This window comes from Lonchura striata, chromosome 3 (genome assembly GCF_046129695.1).
Source record: "Lonchura striata isolate bLonStr1 chromosome 3, bLonStr1.mat, whole genome shotgun sequence".
Classification (NCBI taxonomy): Eukaryota; Metazoa; Chordata; class Aves; order Passeriformes; family Estrildidae; genus Lonchura; species Lonchura striata.
Genome location: NC_134605.1, coordinates 23,811,933 through 23,830,090, shown reverse-complemented (window position 1 = coordinate 23,830,090; position 18,158 = coordinate 23,811,933). Strand labels below are relative to the sequence as shown.

At 40.6% G+C, this 18,158-nt stretch overlaps 1 protein-coding gene across 9 annotated transcripts in view; it reads left to right on the top strand.

Moving 5' to 3' along the window:
- The window catches only part of PLCB4 (phospholipase C beta 4), a 190,550-nt gene that overhangs the window by 75,982 nt on the left and 96,410 nt on the right, over window positions 1-18,158 (top strand). The window lies entirely within an intron of this gene.

Sequence of the window (18,158 nt, the reverse complement as noted above, 5' to 3'; positions counted from 1 at the left end):
TTCTTCCCTGGGACTTTGGGGGGGTGGCTGCAAATGTTGTCAGAAAGATCAGAAGATCAAGGGGAAAAAAAACTCTCTTTAGCTTCAACTTCGCTATTTTTGTTTCAGTCCTAAAACCATGGCTCTGTGTCCAAAGCTTGTCTGTTTTCAGCTCTTCTCATTTAGTTACTGGGTGATTAATAACTGTAAACTTGTCTCACCTAAGGTGCTGTCCTAGTTTTATCAGTGAAACTTATCCATAAAATCTGGGACCTTAAAAACTGGTAGAAATATATAGCTTTTTTCTGTCTGCAGTGCATGTTTTTTTATTTATTTAAAATCCCTGTGTAGGTGCTTTTTTTTTTTTTTGACTCTATGGGAAAACTGAAGAAAACAACAGGGCCACATGAGGGAATTCCATATTTGCTCTTGGCATTTAATTTCCATAAAGAGGAGGATCCTGTTGATGTATAAATAACATTTCTTTTTTTCTTTTTTTCCAGCTTGCAAATGTTATGAAAGCATTAAAAGTTAGTTCCTTGTTGTCAGGGTTCCAAGATAGATGTTTGCATAGTAGATTAGATGTAATATTTGTGGAGCTTTGAAAACAGCTTTTGGGCTGGTGTTTCATTAGCAGGATATGAAGCTGTATCATCATAAAGGGCATTAATTCTCAAATGCATATTTCCTAAACAAAATTGATGAGATTATACAGAGATAATGTTCCATAGTGATTGCAGAGCCATGAGCAGATCATGAGTGGTGTAAAAGCAGAGGAATGTGCAGTTATAACTTGTTCTCTGTGTTAAATATGGTTCATTGTACCTCAGATCTTGCCACTTTTTATAATAACAAACTTTGGAACAAGATGGCTTAAAACTGGAGAATTGATGTTTGGGAAGATAAAATATCATATACAGGGGAAGTATTATTTCAAAATAAAACCCTGACCTCCACTATCTGAAAACCTGTACAGGTAACATCTATCTCTTGCAGGAAGTCCCCTCACAGCATCCCTAGAGCCTCCGTGCTGCTCCGTGGCACTGAAAACTTTGCCTGCCCTGGTGCTTCTGCTGGTCCCAGTCCCAAGGATAGCTGGCTAAACCCAGGAATAATGTCTGTTTTCCTACAGGGATATTGAACTGAGGGCTGCATTCGTTGCCTCTCCTGATACAGTTTTTGCAGTCCACTTAAATGGGACAGTGATTAGACTCTTTGTGAGGAAATTACATATTTAACTGTCAAATTGCAGAGATGGAGCTATTTTCAGGCATTCAACTGCCTATCCTCGTGCAGCTAAAAATGGCTTGTCTTGCCTCAGACAGAGGGATGGTAGGATGTGCAGGCCAACGAGCCAGTCGGGCCAGGCTGTCTTGCCCCTTCAAGATTGTACTGCTGGAATTCTTTTAAATACTCTTCAGCACAGAGTTCATGTAAATTAGCTAATTACCAGCCTCTGCTTGGGCTTCCATGAGTGCTGAGTAGTGGAACAGAATGATTTAATTTCCCTAACATATTCTCTTGGCACTTTTGCATGCGGAATATGTTGCTCTAAAGCATCCCTTGATACCAGATCCTTGGCTGTGCTCCAGAAGGAGTTCAAGTTAAAAAGTATTCAGCGTAATTCCAGGGTTGGCAAACCTAGAGTTGTCACCTTCCCTGCTTCCTATAATTTTGCTGTCTGTAATGCGGGTTTTCCTCTTCTCTCACAGAAGATGATCTTGCATAAGTGTTTAAACTGTGAATCAGGGATTACAGCTGGCACTGCTTATGCATATGTTATTCTCTTGGGAGAGTAATTAAGCTGAGGTGAAGTGATCACATGAATCTTAATATTTGCAAATTCATTACACTTAAAAAAGGACTGTAGAGTTCTTGGTTACATTGGCAAATGAGTGTGATTGCCTCCCACTGTAATTTTCATCTTTGCCTATGCTTACTTTGAAATGTTTGCTGCTGTCAGAGACAGGAGTAGTGTATTTTAATTTGCCATTGAAATTCTTATGAAAGTATTTGTATGTAGGGTACAGGAACATTTTGACTGGCTGAGTGTAAATTATTTAAATCCCAAAAAGTTTTGGGATGTGGCCAGAGTTAAGCTAACAGGAAAAGGAATTTAGTCAAGGTCCTGTTTCTCCTCAGCAGTTGGGTCCAAATCCTGGAAACACTCTCAGTATGTGTTCACTCATTAATTTTACTGCCAACTATCAAATAAATCTAAATATAGACATAAGTACTGGCAGGTATTAGCCAGCTAGTTCTATTAATTGAAACATACTGATGTCACTGAAGAGTCCTTTAATGGTAGCTGCATTCTTTAGCTGTGGATACTATTAAAAAACAAAACATGTTTTAATCTTCAGACAGGAGGAGTAGTGTCTACATGTTATTTATATAAGCTTTGGCAATCAAGAGAAAGTTGTAGATCTACTAATTATGTGTTGTTAATTGCCTGTCTCTCATCTTACTCCAGTGTTTCAATGGCCAGAGAGATCACAATTTCCAACTGAGAAAATGGATTTAATTTTCATGATGCTTAATAGTTAGACAATAGTGTTTTCCCCCCATAAAATGGCAATCATAGAACAAAATTGTGCATTGGAAGGTCTGAAGATCAGTGTGTGGTATGTGTTCCCTTGCTCAGCAGAGATTCCTTTTGCCATGTCTTTCCAAAAGCACAGATTGAAGCTCCATTTTGATTTATTTCAACAGCATCAGTCTCACAAGTAGCAGAGGACACCCTCTTGCAAGTCACAGAGTGGGTGCTGAGTGAAGCCAGCTGTAGTCATTAACCCTTTGTAGGTGGTGGCAGATCACAGTATTGATGTTACTGTTGGACCATGCTACTCACATCTTTTTCCAGATGGGACAGCATAAAAATCTGCCTCAGAAAGCCATGTTGTTCACATTCTTCCTTCAGTCCTTGCATCTTTTAAATCCAGGATTAGAAGAAGCTGGATTGAAAATTTTAAGTAGTAAATCTCATGCAAGTACTATAATTTGTTTCAGTGTCCTAAACATGGTAATAAGGATTGTGTAGAAAAGTGCTTTGGTCCCTCATTTATTTTCTATTTTAAGCAGCTAAAAGCATCAGTCTGGCATGAAGATAAAATCCAGTTTATTTTGCAGCCCTTAAAGATTTGTGTTCCTACCTAGTGGGCATCCTTATTTTTGTAATAATTAATTTTTAAATATCCTAAATTTAAAGAGGAGAAGTGTTTCAGAATTGTCTAAACTGGAAACTATGTAGCAAAAATATTTACCACTTTTCTTTGAAACTTTCAATGGCTTGTTCTTTAAGCAGCGTACTCCCAGCCAAGTTGCACCAGTTGGGATATTTTCAGGATCACTTCTGCCCTCTGGCTCGGCATGGGCTGGTATTTCATCTATCATATCATGCAGTTTTGTATATGTGTCAGAGTCTACACACCTAAATTCCTGAGTATAGATCATACTGGAAATCAGTATTTTTAATTACTGCTTTTATTTCAGGGAAAAAAAATCATTTAAACCACTGAACTTGCCAGAATTTTTAAATTAGTATCTACTGCTGGGCTTTCAAAAAGCCTAAAGCTAGCTCCTCTAGAAGGTAGCTTCGCTAGGCATCTTCAAGAAATTCATTGAGAGTTTAATGTAAGTCCATCACTACAGCTAAGTCATACCTGAGTGGTTTTGCTTTGGGCTGGGGTTTTTTACTGTAGTCCTCTCCATGGCTTCTGAAGGAATGGTAATTGCTGATGTTGGTGTGCTTCCTACTTGTTTATGGTAACAAAATGCTGGGAAGGGTTTGGAGCACAGAACCTCAAAAAAATCATGGTCCCTGCACCACCTGGTCTGTCATTAATTATCTTTTACAGCAGATCATTTCATCAGTTGAGGGAGCTTTTAGACAGATTACAGTCTCCAGAACTGATACTTGGAAAACTGATCATGGCTTAACTGTGGCTTTAAAATATTTGATATGTTTCTGCAAAGAGAAAAGGGAAAATGCATGTGCTGTGGTGTCTGGGGTAAGAAATATGGAAATCTTTGAAGTAAAGTTTTTTAGAGCTGAAAAAGCTTTTCCAGGGCAAAGGACAGTGCAACCTTTGACTAGGCTGCCTGCAGAACTGGTTTCCTCTGGAGCAATAAAGGTGAAAATTTGTCACATCTATCAGAGTGGAATGCATTTGGCCCTTCCAGGGTATGAATAATGGAGTACTTGACTTCTATGAGAGTGGTTGTCTTGTATTTAGGATTTTATAGTTGTTTTTTGGGTTGATTTTGGTTTGCTTGGTGTTTTTATCCTTAAAGATGCACAGACCTTTTATAAACATCTTTCATAAAGCTAATGTCATTATTTAATTTACTAAAAAAGTGTTGAAGTTATTCTACATTAACATTCAAAACTGCCTGAAATCAGACACTGATTTATTGGGATTTAGTCTTTCAATAATTTATTAAATCTAACATTTATGTCCCTCTGCACAAAACTTGTAACCTTTGAATCATTTAGAAGCAATTAAACTTTGCACAAAAAATTTAAATGTGTTTAGCTAACAATGAGTTATCTCAAAGCAGTCTCTGTGCATTGAAAAAATCATGTTTTATATATATACATACACATATATGTGTATATATATATAAAAACTTTGTGTGTGTGTGTGTTTGTGCACTTATATTTAAAATCTCAAAAACTGCTGTTAAGGCACAGGTTATTTTGAATGAGATTGGCAGCACATCAGAAGATTAAATCTTGTAGTTACTTTGGATCTTATAGTCACTAAACATTGAATTTAGAATAGTCTGCTCATTTTGTGGAGAGAAATAATTTGAAATAGAGCTAACCAAAAGGCAAGATCTTATCTAGTAGCAAAAGCTGTGCTTGTTAGTATTTCCAAGCACGTAGAGCACAGCTGAAAAAAATCAGATTAAAATGAAGCCACTATTTATTCTTAAGTGGAGTTTACCTGATGCCCTAAGTTTTGGCTTTCATATTATCCAAATTCTGTATGACATTGATGTGTAAATCTGAAATTCATATAAAGTGTTAGCAAGTTCTCTTCACAATCCTTTTCCAGCCCGAGAACTTGCAGCTTCAGGCCCAAAAAATACAAACAACAGCGAATTGAGGAGAGCAAACTGGGAGGGTGGGACTTCATAACCTGAAGCTGTAATTGGGCAATTAACCCCAATATGGAAATGGACCAAAACTTATAAAAGTGTGAAAACTTGTGACATGCCCAAGGTGTATCCTTTGAGGCCTTTTAATAAATCCTTACTTTATTCTTTAACTCTGTCCAGCCTGTTCCAGGCAGCCTCTCTAGGCATCACACCACTAGTCACATTTTCTGCAGCTGATAGTCACTTTGATGTGTTACTATACTTGATGACGTCTTCATATTCATTTTAATCCATCCTTTTTAGTCTGCCCAATCTATTTGTATTGTTTCCCTTCTCTTGAGGGATCACTGCAAGTAAGAGTCTTGGTGTCTTTAATGTGGCTGAAGTCATACTTTACAAGAAATGACCATTCTGGTAAAGCACTTACATTAAGAGCATCTAATAAAAGTGATTTAATAGAGGGAATTACAAAATTAAGCAAAGTTTAAGTCTTATTATAAATTTCAGATTCCTCTGCAGCATTTAGTTTGTGAATATTTGGAATGTACCTCAGGGAAAATGGTTTTGGATCCAAGCACATTCAAAACATGGAATAAGAACAAAAAGCTTGTAAATGAACTGAAAATCTTGCAGATCCTACATGATGAGGTGCTGAGTTTTACTTTGACTCAACTATTAGGAATGACTATTAGAAATATTGCCACCTCTGATTGAGGAGCACCAAAATTAAGTAGAAGCAGGGTGCTTATTGCATCGTTAGCTTGTGTGGTAATGGAAATCTGTTAGAGGCTTCTGTGGGGATAATTCTCAAAGTGGATTGGGATAAATCCTGTGATGACAAGAAGCAAAAATGCATGTCTGTCCTGGAATCATTCCATAGTGGCTGTGGCAGTGTGTGACTAACTATCAGAAAGTTGACCTTATAAACAAGTCAAAAGCCATAGAGAAATAATGAGTGAGCATTTGTGATGTTCAGAGGAGTGGACTGGGAGATGCAAGGAGAATTGTGACCCCAGACTTGGAGGGACTGAGCTGTGCTTCGACGTCACAAGTTATTTGGACTCAATTTGCAAATGTATTTAAAGATTAAAACATTTAAATGATTCTCTGGAGCTCAGAGAAGTGTGTGAGCTGAATCCTACAGGTGTTTCTGGCCACATCACTGAACATATATATTATCATTATAATTGTCATTATATCCCCTCCTGCTCCTGTGGAGTGTCCCTGGATTTGGAGTAGCTGTGTCCATCCAGCTGATCAAAGTTCTGCCATCCCACCCAGTTAGGATGCTAAAGCACAAGTGTAGTCATTGTGCAATGTCAGATTAGAAATTCTGGTGAAAATTGTCCTTTGATATATAAAATGAATATCACTGCTCATCTACAGAGTGAGAAATGCAATTAGTCTCCTAGGTCATCTCTGTTTTCTGTCATTCATAGCCTTTTCCTTGTCTGTGAGAGGGGTCTGTTTTCCTGGGGAGCTTTCCAATCATCTGATGAACAATGCTGTTCACAGCCAAGTGTATTACTATACTAGAATTTGATTTCTAATCCCAAAGAAATGTAAAGAGAAATTTTTCCCTTGTACCTCTTTTTTTTTTTTTTTTTTTTTTTTTTAAGAACAGTTGACTATATATACAATATGGAGGAAATCAAGGTGAAAATATCAAACAGTCCTCTCTTAATTCAAGTTCATTGGTTCCTCCAGATGTATACAAAACTTTTAACTTCAAGAAGCTGATTAGCTGCATACCGGCATATATTAAAGAAAAATAAGATTATCAGTCTGTGAAAAGTTAAAACTGTACTATTTATTATAAGATTTCACTGGAGAAAATGTCTTCTAAGTCACTAATGCTGTCTAATATTTTCCCTTCAATTTAGTTTTGGGGTTTGATTTTTTTTTTTTTTTCTTTACCCCTTTCTGCCATTGACTGTCCATCAGAAATCTATTCATTGTTTTTTCAGTAAACAACACAAGACTTAAGGACAGATTTTGTTACTATACACTGCTGTGAAGCAGAAGATTGTTACAGTTCTTATTCAGGAGTAGGAAATGAAACAAGCTGCCTTTCGTTTTCCTCCCTGCTTTCTGTCCTAGTTGTGTACAATGCACAGAAACCTTCCTTAAGTATTCTCACTTCCAGTTGATTCCACCTGTATTCCTCACTGTTCCTCTGGTTTTCTGCCTATTTAAGTGATGAATGTTGCTATTAGCAACATCTGTACCTGTTGCATACTCTCGACAAGAAAATAGCCCCCAAGGTTGTATGTAGCAGAAATGGAATCATTAGGGTCTTTATGCTTTGAGGTAACATTCTTTTGCATTCATGCTGCACAAAACAATTTAGAAAGACTTGCTAATGAACATAAATTCTAATTCATTAGGCAGGTGGGACTGCCCTGGAAGAAAAATCAAAAGTTAGACCAGATCACCTGGTTCTTCATCAAGGTGTATGTCCTCTGGGTTTGTAGTTTCTGTTCAAATTGTTTGCTTGTCATACTTGGGTTCAGCACCAGAACACTATTATTTTTAAAGTGTTTATATGTTTGAAACCATGCAAAGACCTTTAGAAAGGGTGTATAATTAATAGTTGAGCCAAATGCTTACAGCCAGACAAATTATATTGGCTAATCTAAACCCAAAGATTCCCTAGGTTAGTGATTCTGGATCCAGCATCCCTCTGTCCTGACTAGATCTCTGTTTTTTAAAAATTATTTTTCCTTTTTAACCTATAAACTGTCTCCTATGGAATTAATTCTGCAGCCATCTCAAATGTTTGACAAGCACCTCTTTTTTCCTCCTTCTCCAGCAGAAGATGAATAAGATACAATTCTGCTGGTGCTTCAGGTGGTTTATATCACTTGAGACAGGCGAGGTGCCTCTGAGTTCATTACACTGATGGGAAACAGCTGCTGCTGCTACAGCTTCAAACTCTTCCTGCAGCCAGGGCTCCCTGAAACTGTGCACACTGACTGCCCAAGGAGTGTCCAGAAGGAGCAACTTGTGTGCTTGCATGCAGTTATTTGTCTCTGCTCCTAACTATGTTTTAGAGACAGCCAAGTCGCATTTCTAGGTTTTATTTGTGTCTCAAGCTGTGCCAGGGGAGGTTCAGGTTGGACATGAGGAGAAATTTCTTTACAGAAAAAATGAGTAGACATTGGGAAGGCTCACCTAGAACAGAAGCTAGACAGAGCTAAAGAATAAAGTAGGGATTTATTAGGAGGCCTCAATGGATACACCTTGGGCAGCACAAGAGCTCAGCCAGGGCTACACCCAAGATGAACCCAAAATGGATGCCCAGTCGCAGAGTCTCTCACTTTTATAAATGAAATTTAGAGATTTAGAGTCAATCACTTTTATAAGTTCTTCTCCATTTGCATATTGGAGCTAATTGTCCAATTACAGCTTTAGGTTTTGAAGTCCCATCCTTCTTGTTTTTTTCTTTTCAGTCCACGTTGTTTATGCTCTTGGGCCTGAGATCTGGATCATCTGTCCTTGGTCCCCAGTTAGAGAAGGAATTGCTTTGCCTCCCTACTCTATGAAGAGAGCTCACCATCCCCTAATATGAAGCCCAGACCCACACACTAAAGCAGCACAGAATCTGAAAAATATACAAGCTAAGGCCTGAGGCATCAATTGGAAATGGGCTGTCCAGGGAGGTGATGGAGTCACCCTGGAGGTATTCCATTAAAGACTGGATGTGGCACTCAGTGCCGTGGTCTGGTTGACACAGTGGTGTTCAGTCAAACATTGGGCTCAGTAATCCCACAGGTCTTTTCCAGTGGAATTTATTCTGTGATTCTGCATGGAAGATGGATGTAAAGGTTCCTGTTTAACTGTGTGCTGTCAAGGGCTTTGGGAGAACCAGAAAGAAGTTGTGAAAATTGTGATGAGCATTTGTGTCTCACACTGTCTGATTCTCTGCCAGCAGAACACCTGGAACTTGCATCCTTTGCATCTCCCAGGTGTCCCGCCATCCCACTTCTCTCCCCCACTGTTCACAGCAGAGGCACTGGGCTCCTCCCTGAAGGCAACAGAGCAGTTCTGTGTCATCTCTCTATGTTCACCTCCACCATTTGTCATTGTTTGCTTAGGTCTTTTACAGAATAAGAACAAAATAGGTTTGATGTACCATTCAAGGTGTTCTTGAGATGGGTCACTTGACTCTGGCCAGTGGATGGTTTACATTGAAGCACTGCTTTCAAATTCTTGCAAATGTTTGTGGGATTCTCTTGGATCCTTCCTAAGCAGTGCTGTGTGAGCTGAGCACAGGTTAGAGTCAGTGGGGGAAAATGCCTATTTGTCCTGGTTCAATTTGCTTCAGTTTCCTGAGTTTCAGTCGCAACTTAATCCTTAAACAATGGATTTGTTGAAGAAAATTTTCAATTTTAAAGGCTGGAACACAAACCTGGGGTTTGGATTTCATCCATGCTTTGGCTGTAGTAATCTTAGCTTGCAGTGCACATACCTGGAGGGGCTCATAGCTGGAAGACAGAAATCTCTTAGAGAGCTGTGTTTTCAGTGTCTTGCTATGTAGTCATCTTCACAACACATAATCAGTATTAGAGCAACACTGCTCATACAGAGTGATTTATGGAGGTTTTAGTATCTGCAGGCTGTTCTTCTGAAGAAATATGAAAGCTACTGGAGAGTTTTGGAGAATATTACTGCAGTCTAGAATCACCTCTCATTGCTTTATGATAGTAGAAGGCTTTCAGCCAGCCTGTTTTGGGTAGCTGTGGATGCACCGCAAAGCAGCAGTCACAGGAGTGGTTCAGCAGAAGGTATGGCTGCCCTACACACCGTAATGGGTAGAAATTCCCAGGATCCCTGCAGCACTATAAAGCAGCTGGGAGCAGCCTGGCTGTAGTAACAGGGAGCTGTGTGTGGCTGAGGAGCTGACTGAACCAGGCAGCACAGCAAGGTGGGTCTAGCACCCCAGAGAGCAGGTGAAGCACAGCCAGCTCGGAGCCTACTCGCACGTCTGCACGGCGTAAATATGCCTGCTAAAGGCTTGGGTAGAGCATTCCCGAGCTGCTGCTTCCCTGCTACCAGCTGTATCTCACCTACACCTGGTCTTTGACCAGAGTGGGCACTTGGGAACTGCTTCGTTCCAGCTGGAAACATCCCTTAATTCGTGCCAGAGGATTTCTGTGTGTCAACAGAAGGGTGGATTGAGGCATCACGTTCTCCAAGAATTCTCTGTACTCTTGATGCAGGAAAAAAAAGGGAAGTATCTCAATACCCATGTATGAAAAGCAAACAAAACAAAAAACCCCTTAATTTTTACATATTTTTTTGTTTTTCTTGTTTAAAACATTGACTGAAACTTTAAAGACGTAGTGCATGGGGTTTTTTTTAAGAATATTTTTGTAAACAATCTTGAGTACGCTGGTAAAGCATGTCTGTGTGGACATGTCTTCATGACTGCAGCTGCAGGTTTGATTGCAGAGTGGGTGGCTTTGCTCTGCAATCTAGTATTGCTGGTGGGATTGCCTGATGGAGCTCAAGTTCAGTTTGTGGCACATGCAGTCAGAGGGGTTCAGGGAGCATGGCTGGAGCTCCTATCTACAGCTGTGCCTTTTTGTTAGCTTTGGATCGGGTAGCTTTTATCTTGGTGTATCAACCTGGTTTCTTTCCTGGTTTTCTACTTCTACTCCAAAACACAGCCACAACTGAGAAAGGCAGGTTTGGATAATGTTATCTTGTGCCTGTCAGGCCCGGGTGTGAAAGCAAAAGGAAGTTTGATTTCTTTAATTGTAATGGAGTACTGTCTGTTACACGGCTTGAAAAGAGCAGTCTTTGTTTCCTAGATCTGATAGTTCTGCCACAGTGATAGGTTTGGCTGAGTAACTTATTCCTCCTTATCTTGTGTGTGAATTTGGATTTCCAAGGAAAAGCAGGGTTTCCCTTCTTATCACATCCAGCACCTGCAGGTTCTTGTATTCAACCTGATTTTCAATTATTGCCATCCTGAACTTTAAGATCAGGTAGTTGTTTGACCACAGCTTCAGAAACAAACTAGGAATAAATTTTTCTGCTTCATAGTTCTGCTGTTTCTTTGTGTTAAATTTCTTAATAAATAATGGATTTATTAATAAATAAATAGGCACTTGAAATGTTTCAGCTTACCAGCTATGGTACCTGTTGGCTGTGGGTTTGCTTTTTAACATTACATTAAGCAAGTTCCTGAATGGCTTTGTAACCAGCTCTTAAAGCCAAGTTTTCAGTACGTTGTAAAATTTAAGAAGTGGCAAACTTGCTTTAGGATTGGGTGATTAGACCAAGAGTCCTGGCAAAATGGCCTGCAGAGTATCAAAGGTGAGAGGAATTTTTCTCAAAGTCAGCCAGTTTTCAAAATCCTAGTGGTCTTTCCCATCAGTGTGTGTGAAATGCAATTTGCTGCCACCTGGAATTCGCTGCTCTTGGCTCTGTCTGTACTCCAGTCTGTCCTTGGTGCTGTCTCGACCTGGCTCCTATGTGACTTGGTCACTGCAGAAAAACAGCAGAAAAGAACAAGAGCTTTACACCCGTGTCTGGCTGTGACCCGCTTGTGATGGGGTCACTCAGGCTGGCAGGAATGGGATCAACACAAAGGAAGCAGGAGCAGGGGGTTAGGAGTGCTCTTCTCGGGGAGAGGGAGTTGGTTTGGTTCCTTTTCTGGCCCCTGATGGCTCCAAGGGGCTCAGTTCTGCTGGCATTCTATGCAGGTAGCTGCATGCCGTTTGTGCTGGGGTTTCTGCAGGGAGGTGACTCTGGCTGCTCTGATCTGGGATGGCCTCCAGCACACACTGGTACCAGCTTGGGGACAAGGGTGTCCCCTACCCTGCCTGTTTACAGAGCTAATCCATGGTTAATCAGGAACATTCAGGGGTAGGCTCAGTTAGTTCACACTTTCTCACACACAGATCTTTATGCAGGTTAGTTTGCATACAGCAATGAGCATTACTATTCATTAACCCTTAACGAGCCCATGCTATTGAGATTTTGAGAAAACAGCAGCATTACAACCCAGGAAGGGAAAGCTTGATCACTTTATTTATGAAATCTGTTATTTCTGTTTTCATGTCAGCCACTTCTGTTTCAGGAGAAGCAGTAGCCTCTCCCTTCCCTGTGTTGCTTTTATCTCCCATCCAAAAAAGCATTGCCAACAACCTGGCATGTCAGCAAGCACAGCCTGGCTGCCTGCCTTCAGGAGGTTGCTGCCAGCTGCTCAGCTTAAAACACTTGCAGACCACTCTCAGTGTTCCTGGGGATGGCAAGAGAAACACCACCTGGACCTAGTCCCTTTTCCCTCCGTATGCCATTTCACTCAGATGCCCAAAGACAAGCATACATGGAGCAAAAAATTCAGCTGTGCCATGACTGTGCAAAGCACCCTATGACATGGACATGGACTGTACAGATACCAACACTGCAGGAGAGTGTGCTGATAGAAGGAAAGATTTATTGATGATCTAAACCCTATATTAAGCAAGCAAGCAAGCAAACAACAAACCCACAGTGTGCGATTTTCCTGGTGCAAACTTAATTTCTATATGTAGTTATTTCACAAAAGATTAATTTTAGACAGTGACATCTTGCTTGGTCTGTTCTTCACTGAACTGTGTAGTTGTATAGTATCCAAGTGCTCCAAAACCAATAATATCACCTTCCACGGTGATGCTGAAAAAACACATTCTTGCTTTTAACAGAGGGGAATATTCTGACCTGCTCAGGAGAAATGGTATCTTAAGGAGAATGGAAACGAATTTCTGGCTTGGTGGAGGGTCTATACCTCTACTGTATAAATTCTTTTGCCTGTGGTTCTTTGATGTGGAAAAACTGCCATTTTCTTCCCTTTTAAACAACCTTCCCATAGGTATTCCCAGACTCCTGCAGCGTGTGCTCTGTTATTTCTTTTTCAACTCCTTTGACTGGCAGTGCATTTTATGGTCCAATCACAAAGAACAAGAGTTAATTAGGGTTTTGGAGGGGGATTAAGAGCATTTTAAACAAAAAATCCTCCTCAGGAGGTTAGGACTGCTTTGGGAAGAAATAGGGTACAGGAAGGTGGGAAGTGGGACTTTGATTTGTGATTTGACAGTCCAGTTATGACCGGACCAGAGTGATGTTCCTGTCACATTATGTTGTCCATTAATTCTTTTGCAAGTTTTATCTCCTACATGAGTCAGCCACGAGGAGTGGTGTCCAGGGATAGTGTTTCTTCTCAGGTTTTTTCCATGGTATGCAGCTGATCTTCCAGCATGCAAATCACCCATGCTCACAAGAATCAGATGCACCTGTTCCCTGACCACAGCCCACTCCACAGATGCAGATTAAAAGCCCCTAAAAAGAAAGGCGTGAAGGGTGTGGACTAGTTGAGCTAGGTAATTTCACTGCCAGAGGTATTTTTAGTATAAACTGTGTGCTCGCATCTAAGTTTAGAGTGATTGTAATTATGTTTGAAGTTTTGTTACACAAAAATAAACAGCTGCTGGAGACTGAGGGCAGCTCGGGACCACAAAGCATTGAATGCACTGACTCACATGTGGCAGCGCTTTTCCTAATGTGCCCATTGGGATTCCTTGCCTCAGCTCTACTGCCTGCTTCAGCAAAGTGGTTTGCTCTTCATCAATTTCAGGAGAATATTTTTGGTTCTTTTTTGGGGGATTTTGTTAACTAGGTTGTGAGAGGTGCTGTCATCTCCTTCTCCTCAGCAATGCCTGTACTTTGATTATAAACTGCAGACTTTTCCTTGCAAAGAAACATCATATTTACATATATACTATATTTTACCTATATGCCTGACATTTTCCCTGGGCTGGTCTATCAGATCTCAAGACTTTTGAAGATTCCTGCAATGGATTTATGGATGTATGCAGAAAGTGTGGGCTGCAGAAGGACAGCGTTCACATTATTGTGCTTACAAGGGGTTTGCTAGCCAAGGGCAAAGAACACTCTTCCTTAAGCTTTCAGTCAAAAACCAGTCTAGACATTTTTATCACATTAAACAGTCTGAAGCATTTAATAGGTATGTGACAGGAAAAAAAAAGCAGTCTGAACTAGCTGACCAGTTTTCTTATGGGAAAAGCCTACTGGGCTCAAGTTTTTATTCTTTGCAATGGTAATTATTATGCTGGAAATGCTTAACAGTGATGAAGACAAAGCTGGTTTTAGACACGTAAAAAAATGTTACCTTCACTTTCTAAGGGGTCTGCTGTGCTTTGGATGTGATGCTGCTCTTTGTTTTGATGGGTTGTGCCTTTGCTGAGCCTGTGTGCCACTTGTTACTGAGCTGTAGGAGGCCAGAGGGGATGGTGGCAGCTGTAGCTAAGCACCACTTGAGAACACTTCAGTTCATCCAGCCAGTGCAAATGGCAAAACATTTTCTCTCTGTCTCTGCAAGGGTCCCTTTATCAATTTTTATGATGTAACTGGTTAATATCTGTTGATTTCCACTGCATTTGATGGCTTCCAAACAGACTGAACTTTCTTTGACCTCCACCCTCACATCTAGAATCAGTTCTTTCACCTTTCCAGGCTTCTTCCCCATTCATCTGTTGGTCTGTCTGCAGCATGGGGCAATACTGAGCTCCTCCCCTCCAGGAGCCCTGCCATCCCCCTTCCTGAGCTGTCACAGTAAGTGACCCCCTCTGCCCTTGCCTGGAATGTTGGTAGTGTTCCTGCCACTTCTCATTTTCACCCCCACACACAACATCAGCATTGTTTTTCTTTTGGTCTTTCTTAGTTTATATTCCACCCAGTTCCTTCCTTTCCAGCTATATTGCAGTTACCCAGCTTCATACTTGGAATAATCTCTAAAAATAGCCTTGCTTGTACTATCCCTAATAATTCCCATTTCAACTTTCCCAAACTATCTGCTGTTCTTTTCTAGCATGGTGAAAGTGTGGCCATCTCGGGTACTTTGTCATGCTGCCTCAGCCCACATCAGTGCCAGACACCCCATCTTTGCTTCCTGTAGTTTTTCCTGTCATTAGTTCCTTCCTCCTCTTTTCAATTCTTATGATCTTCCCCACATATTTCACTTCTCTCAGCCCTGATGGCTGTCTGGAGTCAGGAATGTCCTCATGGTATTCGTGCTCTCACCTTTCCAGGGTGAGAGGAGAAGGTGCTGCTCATCTCCCTGCCTGTGTGGGTGTGCTCCCCATGTACCTGTGAGGGCAGAGCTGTCCTCTGCTTGAACTATGTGTCCCTTTCCTCCTCAGCACAAGTGGGGGTCACAGCAGCAGGTGGCAAGAAAGAACAGTGATGATGATGAAGAGGAGGAGCTCAGAGAGGGATCAGCTCCCACTCTCGTGGCTGCTTGACACTGAATTTACATCCTGAAGTTAGGAATTTGGAGCAATTGAGTCCCCTGACTCTGGTGTCACCAGCTGGTCCAGAAAAATCTGAATAAACGGGGTTTCTCAGCATGCTGTAGATCTTGCTGTTTATTAGGAGCTGTCAGAGAAGTGTTCCAAAGGGGCTGTGTGGACCAGCAGGCCATACCAGCACTCCTGACTGGCAGGCTGGCCCTCCTTTCTGTCTCCATACAGGACAAATAGGTTACATACCAACACTTTTATTTTTATCCCTTTAGGAATACTCTGTCAAATCATCCACTTGGAGCAAGGAAAAATTGAGATGCCTTTCCTTCAGAAATGTCATAATCTATATTATGAATAGCTGAACAAGCCAAAATGCATCCAGCAGGAAATTCAGAGAGGCTGGTGGCTTGGAGCACTCCCCCACCCTGCTCTTTAACAGCTGACATGCCTGGTTTTACCCCATTTCTTCAACAAGCCATACATTCATATTCAAATATTAGTGACTTTTGAGGGTGGTGTTTTGATGTCATGTAAACAGCTGAATGCCTCAATAATGACTGTATTAGCACTGTGAAATATTCTGTCAGATGAAGTTCTGAGCAGCTCAGGCAGCCTCCCTTCACCCCACAGAGACAACAGCTGTCAGTTTGGTGGCCACTGCAGAGTCAGGAAACAGCACAATGTCAAGAGAGTTGTTTTAATATTTGATTAGTAGAAATGAATATGCAGATTGCACAAATTCTCTGAGGCAGGGATTAGTGAGAGAGACTGTGATGCCATGTTTTATGCATTCCCATTTTTTGCTTATGGTTAACTACAAGCTTACCAGCTAAAGGATTTGGGATATTTTTTCTTTATCCTTGGCCACATTTTCTGCACAATCTTTCCTATTGTATTCAGAGCTTCTGGGCAGTGGCACAACAACTATTTAAAAAGAAATGTGGCTGAAACAAATTGACAAGAAATGCTTACTCTGCCACCTACCTACCATAATGAAGGAACAGTAACTAAAAGTTCAGAACCACTTGCTTTTCCTCTTGCTTCTCTGTGAAATTAAAGATATAAATAAGTGATAACCTGGTGTATCTCCAGCGTGGCTGTCTGTATTTATCCTGCTGGAAAGAGGGCTTCTGGATTTCCAAGTGTTGGGCAGCAGTTTATTTTCAGCTTTGCCTAGTTGTGATACACTCTGTTTAAAACCAGGGCAATCTCATCTTCAGCAAAATGCCCACTTTGTTAATGAGTTAGCACTGTGTGTTATTGGTGATGAAAGGGGTACTTAGCATTGCTAATTCTGTAAGACAAGTCTTGCTAGCCTCATTCTTTAGAGGGAGGAAGAGGAAAATGGGAAACAGTCAAATGTCCATCCAGGATTCCAGAACTGTCTGGCTCACACCCATCTGCAGCCTGGATCCTTTGACTCCTACCTACCCCAAAGGGGATGTGTTTTTCCTGAGTAATTGATGATGAGTGCTGGTTTTGCATACAACAGGCAGAGTGACTGCTGAGGGGTGAGAAAAACAAACAAGCTGAACCTCTGCAACAGGGTTTAGGCCAGGCAGTTATTATTATTTTTTCTCCATCTGTTAAATGTCATTGTAATTCCCAGATCTGCTTTTTGCACAGGAGTGTTGAAGCACACGCTGTAAGCCCATGTAGTTTCTTTTCCTGATATTGACTGGGAGATTTTCTGTGATGTGAACTTGAAATCTTGGCAGAAAACATCATCACGTGCTATAGCAATTCAGAAAAGATAATTTCCATTCCAACCAGCTGATAATGACCTGCCTGCATTCCCCTACCTTTGAGATGTGACTCCAGGGTGATGATAAAGGGAGATAGAAAAGGGAGGGAGGGAAAGTGTTGAGATGGAATCTGAGCAGCATTACATCTTCTGAGATAGATACCAAAATCTTGCTGATGTCATGGATTAAACTGCATAATGACAATCTTAAAAGTATAAACACCCTGTGTATTTCCATGGTGACTAGTTTCTAGGCTTTATCCAGGGTACCAAGAAATTTGTAATTAGTTTAAACTTCCAACAAATACCTACTCTTAACACACTGCCAATTGTCAAATAATGAACATGGCTTTTTGATATTAATGCATTTTAGACTGCTGGAACAACTGCCAAAGATCACCTTACCTTTGTCTGAAATTTTAAGCCAGCAATGTGGATCACTCTTGTTTTCTCAGAAATCATCCAGAAAACCAGCAAATTATAATGTCACTTTCCTAATTTTAGATTTTAAAGTAACATTTATGTTCCTCACAGCTTATTAATTTTTAATATATCTGTATATTTTGAAAAAGATCCTAATAAATCATGTCCAAACTTTATTAAGGTTTGGTTTGAACTAAAGTACCTGACCATAGGCGGGATTATTTCAAACAAGCAGGGGTTTAGAAGTTATTACAAAAATATGATCTTGACCTTTCAGTGCATTTTATTAATACGAAGCTGAGTCTGTGTCAGTGTTTGGAAACAGACAACTGTGTCCTCAGGATGTGGTCATGGAGCAGCTGATAGTTGTAGTTTGTTTTATTTTTGAGGTACTACATGTGTTCTTTCCAAAACTTTTCCTTGCACTTAGAAAGGAAAGACTGCTGATATTAATGTAGTTTGGAAGTTTGTTTTTCATGGTATTTGTAGTTAATAATTCGGTCTTAGGATCTTGCAGTTGTTTTATGTCCTTGGATCCCTGAACTCCTACATTTGTAGTTGGAGTGATGCTTACTTACAGTTGTTTGGTGTTTATC